Source organism: Lampetra fluviatilis, chromosome 1 (assembly GCF_964198595.1).
Source record: "Lampetra fluviatilis chromosome 1, kcLamFluv1.1, whole genome shotgun sequence".
NCBI classification, from domain to species: Eukaryota; Metazoa; Chordata; class Hyperoartia; order Petromyzontiformes; family Petromyzontidae; genus Lampetra; species Lampetra fluviatilis.
In genome coordinates this window covers 17,102,636-17,112,487 of record NC_136275.1, presented here as the reverse complement: position 1 = coordinate 17,112,487, position 9,852 = coordinate 17,102,636, and the positions used below count along the sequence as shown (strand labels likewise).

The following is a 9,852-nucleotide window of genomic DNA, read 5'->3' as shown; positions in this document are numbered from 1 at the left end:
AACGAGGGCTAACATTTTTTTTTTATATTAAGTAGACTTTTTGGGTAGTCAATAAATGATGCAACTCATTTATGCATTAAATGCAAATCTAAATGTGTTAAAATGTTATTCTGCACGTTTGAATGTGACTGGCATGAAATATATATTTGGAGCAACATTCTCTATACTGTATTCTTTAAACACTCATTTACCCATCAATACTTGTAGTTCACATTTGAATAAACATTGACTTTATTAGTGATCCGACTTTTCTAGATTGTACCAAATGGTTGGCAATTTACTGGCTTGGCAGGGCAATCTGGGTTAAATAAGGTTCTCTAAAATGCAAGTATTACTCAAGCTGAGCGTGTGGTCAACAATAGAATATTTTTACAAAAGCATTTCTTTATTCTACCAGAAAATGGACACCACAAAGGCCAAGGGATATTTGCAGAATGTCAGGTTAAACTGTGCATCAATTGGAGTTAAGATGCTGTGGCTTGTTTATCCAGTTTTCACCTTTGGTTACTGCTTGTCCATTTTTCACCATTGGACATTTGAGCATCAAAGAGCATGTTCAAAATTTGAACGTGCAATTAACTGACCAACTGGGTACCAAAATAGATATGTAATGGATGGCTTTGCGCAGATATGTAACGTTTAAGTACCCATAGTACAATTGGTGCCCGTTTAATTTCCAAAACCCAAACTTGAAAAACCACAATTCAGTCATCATTGTGTTTTAGGATCAGCATTTATTAACACAGAAGGTAAAAACAACGAAATGTGGATAGCACGGCTCCAAAGACGATGTCGAGTGTAGTGGCCGCTTCTGGTTGGTGTCCTGGTGGCGGAACGTGCGGCAGGGCTGAGATGAGCGACGCCCGCAGGGGACAGGAGATGGCCCCGTCTCACGGACAGCAGAGGCCCGCTCACTTGGACCTCTGACGCATCTTCCTCCTCTTTCGCTTCAGCCTAAACCAAGCGTGTGGGGCAGGCCACGGATGAATAACAGGAACATTTAACCCAGCAACATAAGCCATACCCCATACAAACACTGCAACACCTCAAACGTTGTCATGAACATACAACTACACAGCATTTCAATGTAAAATACTGTACAGCATAGCCAACCCAGGCATGTGTGAATTTTTATTAAAGGGCATATTCCAAAAGCACCGTACAAACGTATGAGTTATTGTTTTCATATACATATTACATGTGTGCATTATATACTAATTTGTACAAACGAATTTTTCGCAGACTGCATTTGTTGTTCACAATAGGGTGATAGTAGCAAGTGCAATGCAGTCACGGTCTCACCTGCGCATACGCTTCTTACGCCACTGTTGGGGAGACAACACGCCACGTGATTAACAATTGGGCAGACATTTAAACATCAAGTTTATTTTCAACTTTAAAGCTGTAAAAGCCATCTTCCCTCCCCAAACCAGCCCGAGTTAACATAAGCACACAACAGTCCCTATAACATTCTAGATTTGAAGCTTTCGTGACTGCAAGGATTCATACTCTTAAAAGGTTTTTTCGCTAAAGTCACGTAGGTAAAGAAATAAATATTAAAATAAAATAATTTACCCTGCACCATAAGCCATACCACACAAACTAATAATAACAAACTAATAATTATTTTATTTCTATTATTTTTTTACCTACGTGACTTTACCGAAAAAACCTAAGAGTATATATAGTCCCTATAACAGGGAAGCTAAGTCGCATTCGTTTAACAGGGTACACACAAGTAACTTCTGCTTGAAAAACAACGATCGATTAGACTCATGTGGTCCAAAACGTGCAAATGTAGGTGCCCTAGATAAAAGGTGATATCCCACATGTAATGTAAACACGTACAGCCCCTTTACAAATCCACTGCTGGATGATGATCATCTCCCCACGCCATGCTAATCCTGGATACTGGATGGTCAACGAACCCCTGCCGTGGGCACATGCGAGACAATGCCCTCTGCTGCCCATCATAACGTGGCCTTGCAGAAGGCTACAAAACACGAGTTTCACGCAATGGTCGCCCATCCATGCCAACACAATCCAGGCTCCAAAAAAATAAACCTGCTTAGCTTTCGATTAAAAGCTTTCGTGACTGCAGGGATTCATCTTCTTGGTTCTTTCGGTAAAGTCACGTAGAAGGGAAATAATAAAATAATACAAATATAAAATGTTTATTTTAAAAAAACGTCGCCCGTTCACATAATCCACCCAATAAAATGCAAGCCGCCTACGAAAGCGAAATGTAAACCAGCTACTCAAGACGGTGCATAACTATTGCAACTAAATCCCATGAACAATCATTAAAATTGTGTAGCTCATCACTTTATGCGGGCACACCCCAAATCAATGCTTTTTTTTTAAAGAGAGCATTACCGGAGCATTCGTGAATTAACCCACTTCGCGTGGATATAGTTTCATAAGCAGATGTTTAACAAAACCATAACGTGAAAAGGGAAACAGCGGCGGTGTTGCTGCGACACGAGGGGCATGGCACCCACGATACACGACGCTCGCAGACACCACACGGTACCTTGGCCCTCATGCCGTCAAGCCGCTCCTGCGCACGCACAAAAAAAGACACGGCCGACAAGAGAGAACGGATTAGACGTCGGCAGTATACAATTCGCGGTTTTAAATCGCGTTAATAGCGGCGGATGGAAGTGGATTGAGTTGGACTCCGCACACGGGAGCGAAACGGGCACCCACCTCGAGGGACGAACACGATGCGCAACGAGGGAGTAGCGGAAGTGGCGATCACGTGACCGAGGCGACGGTGATGTTACGAGCGCGCACAAACCCCGCCCTCCCCCCATGGTAGGCGGAGTCTCCTCCTGGTAACCCGCACAAACCCCGCCCCCTCCCCCCATGATAGGCGGGGTCTCCTCCTGGTAACCCGCACAAACCCCGCCCCATCCCCCCCATGGTAGGCTGAGTCTCCTCCTGGTAACCCGCACAAACCCCGCCCCCTCCCCCCATGATAGGCGGGGTCTCCTCCTGGTAACCCGCACAAACCCCGCCCCCTCCCCCCATGATAGGCGGGGTCTCCTCCTGGTAACCCGCACAAGCCCCGCCCCCACCCCCCATGGTAGGCGGGGTCTCCTCCTGGTCACCCGCGCAAACCCCGCCCCCTCCCCCCATGGTAGGCGGGGTCTCCTCCTGGTAACCCGTACAAGCCCCGCCCCCTCCCCCCATGGTAGGCGGGGTCTCCTCCTGGTAACCCGCACAAGCCCCGCCCCCACCCCCCATGGTAGGCGGGGTCTCCTCCTGGTAACCCGCACAAACCCCGCCCCCCCCCCCATGGTAGGCGGGGTCTCCTCCTGGTCACCCGCACAAACCCCGCCCCCCCCCCCCATGGTAGGCGAGCTCTCCTCCTTATCACCCGCACAAATCCGCCCCTCCCCCCCATGGTAGGCGGGGTCTCCTCCTAGTCACCCGCACAAACCCCCCCCCCCCCATGGTAGGCGGGGTCTCCTCCTGATCACCCGCACAAACCCCGCCCCTCCCCCCCATGGTAGGCGGGGTCTCCTCCGAGTCACCCTCACAACCCCCCCCCCCCCCATGGTAGGCGGGGTCTCCTCCTAGTCACCCGCACAACCCCCCCCCCCCATGGTAGGCGGGGTCTCCTCCTGATCACCCGCACAAACCCCGCCCCTCCCCCCCATGGTAGGCGGGGTCTCCTCCTAGTCACCCGCACAACCCCCCCCCCCCCCATGGTAGGCGGGGTCTCCTCCTGGTCACCCGCACAAACCCCGCCCCCTCCCTCCATGGTAGGCGGGGTCTCCTCCTGGTAACCCGCACAAACCCCGCCCCCTGATGGTCATGCAGGACTCCCCTACTTACGAACGAGTTCGGTTGCAGAGGTCTGTTCGTAAGTCGATTTGTCCTGTCGATTCCAAACACATTGGTACGGCATGTACACTAAACACGGGGGACGACTTAAAAGTTATAGTCTCCTGTAGCTGCCACTGGCTGTTCACGTTTTGCAGATGTAGATGCCACCACCGCCTTCTATTGCGCGGTGGTTGAAATTACAACCTTCGGTCTGGTTCGTAAGATGAGTCCCTGTATAATGATAGTAGGTTTTTACCCTTTTAACTGGTACAAAACTGACACCTTTATTCAAGGCATCATGTTTGCACCAATAGCAGTCATTGCAAACATGATGCCTTGAATAAAGGTGTCAGTTTTGTACCAGTTAAAAGGGTAAAAACCTACTATCATATTTTGCCACTGGTAAAAGAGATCTCATAGTGTAAATGCTCTCCCTGTATAATACCGTACATACAATGTCCGCATACTATGTGATTGCTGGGTTTGGGTTGCAAGGATTAATCGATAAGTTTATTGCAATTGTTGAGTTTGTATATGTATAATCAAGTGGCTCTATAATTTTCCATTGATGAGTTTATATTTTAATACCAAGAGTATTCCAACCACTGGCAATGCAAATGGCTATTGAGGCTCGTGTTGGGCACTGTCGTAATTGGGCTCATACAATCAATGACGTGCCTCTGCTGCAGTAGTATTGGTCGTGATGTTGGTACTGGTGGCGGTAAATTGCTGATGGAATGATTTTTTACTTGGGCTGTAGCCACGCTTGCCCAGAAGATGGACAAGTACGGTATGGTTTGGCCTTCACGTTTAAATATTTGAAGAGTAACTGATCCCACCAATGCCCACGTTGGGTGCAATCCAAGATTGGATTTATATAATCTAAATTCAGCTGCATTTAAAGACACTGTGCAAAAGTGCAACGTGCATTGGCTGGCATCGGACTAGACTGGGAGTTGTAAGCACCAATAGCAGATGAGATGGGGCAGAAGGGATGTCCTGTTTTTTTATACAGTACTTGGCTCTTTGGCATTAGTCCAAGTGAACGGACCTTAACATTCAAAGGTTTCAAAGCCAATGCACTGTGGATATTACCCTCCATTGTACCCCATTAGAACTGCATAACTTTCAATTACCCTAATCTCCGATGAAATTTATGAATTTGTAACATTTAAAAAAACTTTTTCATCAACCCTTTCTCAATCTGCTTATGGACAAAAGCCTCCATGTCAAACTATGCATGTCGTTTGAAACGAAGCATTTGCAGTTTAACATTGGTTTGGAAAGTCGGTTCCAAAAATAAATAACGGTTTTGGGTGTTTTTCATCAATATTTTATACCCAAATGCAGATTTCTTAGCCCATCTTTAAATGCCCTTGCAAATGTACTAGCAACCGCCATTCGCCACTAAGTGGCGGTGACGTCACCACGACGCTTGTGCCAGGCCAAGTGCACCTTGAGGCCACGTGAAGTGTCGAACGCCCGCTGGCAGGTGCCACGGGTCGGCTGACCGAGATGACTGGCTGATGCACCACCTGTGACCCCTACTGTACCAACTTGCTGTGCTTTAGCCACCCGGCGCTCCGCTCGTTGTGAGCGTCGCTCCTCCGCCCTCCGTTGTTGGAGGGCGACTGCCTCCAACTGCCCAGTAGCATCCTTCACGAGCTTCCTCCACCGATTTTGACACCGCTGGTACCAGTCATCGGCAAGTCCACTCAGCTCCACGTCCTCCTGTACTACATCACGCCATCTCTTCTCTAGCCCGTGCCGCGCCCGTTTAGCCCCCTCGATCCGGCCAAACAAAAGCTGTTTAGGCATGCGGTGGCTGGGCATGCAGGTTACATGACCCAGCCAACACAGCCTTGCCTGCCGGAGCTCAACGATGGGACTTTGACCAGATATTTCAAGGATTTGTGAGCTCCTCACACAATCCAGCCTGGTTAAACCCAGGATGGATCCTAGGCAGGCCAGCCTAAATGTTTCCAACCGGCACAGGCATCGACCTATAAAAAACATTTAAAGGTCCATCAGTTGAAATACAGGGGACACGTTGCACCACGTGACTGCAATAACCTTACTATTGAAGACCAAAGTGGAATATTTAGGTTCGTCACTGCAGTAAAAAAATCTTTCAAAGAATCGTTGAGACATTCTTGAAAACAGGTACACTGGTCTACACATCATGCAGTCGAGAGTGGGTTGTACAATGTAATCTTTAAATCCATTTTTTATGTTTTTTTGAAAACGTTTGTAAAGCTTATCCAACAGTAACCGACTAAATTGTGGAATTGCAGTGCATTGTTCGTGTAATGCTTCCATCACAAGATAAAGTGAATCCAGAAAAACAGTTGACCAGCTTTTATTGGCAACTATATATCACACAGGAGTCATAACATGGATAGTCCAAGGCAAAGGGAGGCAGGGGAGTGTTGCCCGGGAGTGTTGGGAATTGTTGCTCTGAAACATCAAGCAGAATGGAGGACGTGCTCCATCACTGATGCTCAGAGGTCGATGGACAGCCCCACACGGCGAGCGCTTGGGCAGCCCTTGGCAGTGGGAAGACCTCGGGCAGCTTGGCTCATCCTCGGCTCATCACGCCCAGCGCCGCCCCAAGCCTTGGGCTCCGTGGTCGGACAGCGTGTGGCGAAGCATTGGCAGGTTACTTGGACCTCTGCCTCATCTTCCTCCTTTTACGCTTCAGCCTGTTGTCACCAGGTGCCGAGGACCAAAATGTGTCAACAGCATAGCAGTTTAATTCACGCTCTCAATTCTAATTTTCGTTTTTCTCGATCACAAGAAACGTTACTGTAACGTATGCAGTCAAACTGCGTTACCACTTCTGAGGGCAAATCTTACATAACATAAATCACGAACCGCGTTTTTTCACAAATGCTCAATCTCACACTTTCATTTTAATCAGGAATTTCTTTCAACGTTTGCGTCATAATTTATGGATCCAAGCTGGTTAAATTTTATTGTATATTTGGGTCCTTGAAATATTGAGGGTGGCCAAAGCCACTCGTCTACAACGCAATGCGGAGTTTGAAAAACCATTCTCACCTGCGCATGCGCTTCTTTCGCCACTGCAAAGAGAAAATATTGTTAACACGGATAAACATGTTTTGTATACCGGTCATTAAACTTGTGAATGCCCTATGTCAACAGGCATTAACGGGACAGCATTGTTAACGTCAACATTGAACTTTGCAATTGGGATATACAGTACATAGAATTTACCTGCGACTGGCGTACACAGCGATACATATGCAACACGCATCCGCACAACTATTGAACGAACATTACGCACATTAAAAGCCTATCATGTAACAATCATTACCCTGCGTACCATCCTCCTATTCTGCTACTGTAACTCGCGCATGTCTAAGAGGTATTGTATTCCTTAAGTCTGGGCGCTTCAAACGTTATCGGCCACAACACAACTTTGGGAGGCTCCCGTACACATAAACACAATTGAAGACAATCCCATTAAAAGACGTAAAAGTCCGTGTTAACAATGAAGCCTTCCCTGCCCAGACACGCGTGTTGACCAGACACGGCTGACAATTAGTCCGCTCCGCACACGTGGTCTGTTCCAGAGCCAATCAGCAGTCGTTATTTTACGGCCCAGCGTTAACCTTCCACTGCGTTGTAAAGACGCGAGCAGGATTTATGCGCAATTAAAATACGGCCGCCGCTACCAATACGTTTAAAAGTTGTCCACAACAATACGGCACAATTTACCCACACCAATACAATTATTGATTGCAACAATAAAAAAATGTAAGACTGTCGCCACACTGTGGCCTTGCTGGGTAGGCGCCGTCTAAGACGAGCGACGCACGAATGCGTTCCACGTTTACCTTGGCCCGCATCTTGCCAAGTTGGTCCTGCAAAAGCAAACAAGGAGAGAATTAGTGTTTGTGAAGCAGGATTTAAAACTTTCGCGACATTCTGACAAGGATTTAAGGATGGATGGATGCGGATTGCATTGCCGCTCCACAGACTTTCCACGAACCTGGCGACGACAGCGACCAAACGAAAGGGATTGTGGGAAGGCGACGCGGCGCTTATATAGGCAGCGGTGACGCGTTTTGGGGGCGTGGTTATAGCTAGTGGTGCCAGATGAAAGGGGAAATACATTTACTTATAACAGGTAATAACCTCTAGGTTTTGGTTGTATTTGAGTTGTCCCCCACCCCACAGCATATTCCATTTGTACTCTAATCTCAAAGCAGATTCACATTTAATCATCATCTACTTCCATTTGCAGTCTCCACTCACGCTCTTTGTAGCTCTTTTCACAGTAGTTTTAGTTTTTTTACATTTGAGAGCCAAAAACTCATTTATGGAATTGCTCAACACTCAAATGTATGATCCTCTTGTAATCCTTTCCCGTGTAGATATAGGATATTGTCACGGTCCAAATTTTAAAATTGCCCGCCAATTTTAAATAATAAGCTATAGTTTACATATTAATCATCACCCCTACTGCAAAAAGCTTTGCAGGATCATTCTGAAAAAGCAACGAGAATCATTGAGGCTTTTCTGGGTATAGATAATAACAACCAATTGTTTATCTTCTTGGTTCTTTCGGTAAAGTCACGTAGAATGGAAATAATAAAATAATAAAAATACAACATAATTCTTGTGAGAATTATTTTATTATGTTTTATTTTTATTATTTTATTATTTCCATTCTACGTGACTTTACCGAAAGAACCAAGAAGATGAATCCCTGCAGTCACGAAAGCTTTAAATCGAAAAACCAATTGTTTGTATTTTTGCATTCAATTCAATTAAAATTTTGGTGACATTTTGGCGCAGTGTTGACACTTGCAACTCACAGCAAGAAACTCCTGGGTTCGACTCCTGACTCGTGTGTCTCCTTTCTTTGTGAAGTTTAAATGTCCTCCCCCCTGTCCTGCAGAGAGAGTGTCGATATATGTGTCGAATTTGTATGTTCTCCCTCTGTTCAAGAAAGGTTTTTATACGTGTTCTCAGGTTTCCTCCAAAAGCTAAGAATGAAAAAACGTGACACTGATATTCTAGATTTGAAGCTTTCGTGACTGCAAGGATTCATACTCTTAGGTTTTATTTTCAGTAAAGTCACGTAGGTAAAATAAATAATAATAATAATAATAATACAAATAATAATAGAAATTAAATTATAAATCACGACATTTTGGAGGCAACACAAGTCTCCGTCATCACGTGGGACCGTCACAGCTAGATTTACTGTATCCAGTGAGGCAAAATTCCAAGAGACGAGCTCTTAAATACAAGTTAAGGGGCTCCCCCTTGTCACCAGTGATAGCCAATGTGTTCATGGAAAAGTTTGAATCAGACGCCATCCAGACGTCCACCCTGCGTCCTTCCCTGTGGAAGAGGTATGTGGATGACACCTTCGTCATTTGGCCACATGGCCTCCCAGCATTGAACCATTTCCAGGACCACATCAATTCCAAACACCCATCCATCAGATTCACCATGGAAGTGGAGAAAGATGGTAAACTACCATTCTTAGATGTTCTGTTTGAGAGGAGACCTAATGGATCCTTGGGACATTCTGTCTACAGGAAAGCCACCCACACAGATTCCTACTTGAAACCTGATTCCCACCACCACCCGTCTCAAAATAATTCTCTCATCAAAACACTATACCACAGAGCTCATGGCATTTCTGACCAACACCACCTGGCCAGTGAATTAAGACATGTACATCGGGCCCTCAGGATTAACGGATACTCTGACAGCACCATCCGCCAAATTGTTTTTCCCACCATACAGAAACAGCCACTTGAAACTCCGATCAAAACTATCACATAGCAGGCGTGAGCAAAAATATCTCCAAAATTCTAAACAAACATAAGATCCAAGTCCGATTCAGTACAGTATATAAAATCCGTGATCTATTCCATCTGTGAAGGATGTAATTCCTGACTTGCAATACCCTGGAGTCTATAAACTGAGTTGCAGCTGTGGTGATTGTTACATTGGGGAAACGAAACGTCATGTCTC

The 9,852-nt window shown here is 45.9% G+C and overlaps 2 long non-coding RNA genes across 2 annotated transcripts; both read right to left on the bottom strand.

The window, feature by feature from the left end:
• Positions 1 to 714: 714 nt before the first annotated feature.
• Positions 715 to 2,805, bottom strand: LOC144935928 (uncharacterized). Its single transcript, XR_013637371.1, has 4 exons — positions 2,710 to 2,805; positions 2,534 to 2,560; positions 1,303 to 1,325; positions 715 to 954 (listed from the first exon to the last, which is right to left on the bottom strand). It is a non-coding gene; the product is annotated as an uncharacterized LOC144935928 (long non-coding RNA).
• A 3,372-nt stretch (positions 2,806 to 6,177) lies between these two features.
• Positions 6,178 to 7,898, bottom strand: LOC144935881 (uncharacterized). The gene is made up of 4 exons (XR_013637368.1): positions 7,850 to 7,898; positions 7,695 to 7,721; positions 6,895 to 6,917; positions 6,178 to 6,536 (listed from the first exon to the last, which is right to left on the bottom strand). It is a non-coding gene; the product is annotated as an uncharacterized LOC144935881 (long non-coding RNA).
• Between the last annotated feature and the right edge of the window lie 1,954 nt (positions 7,899 to 9,852).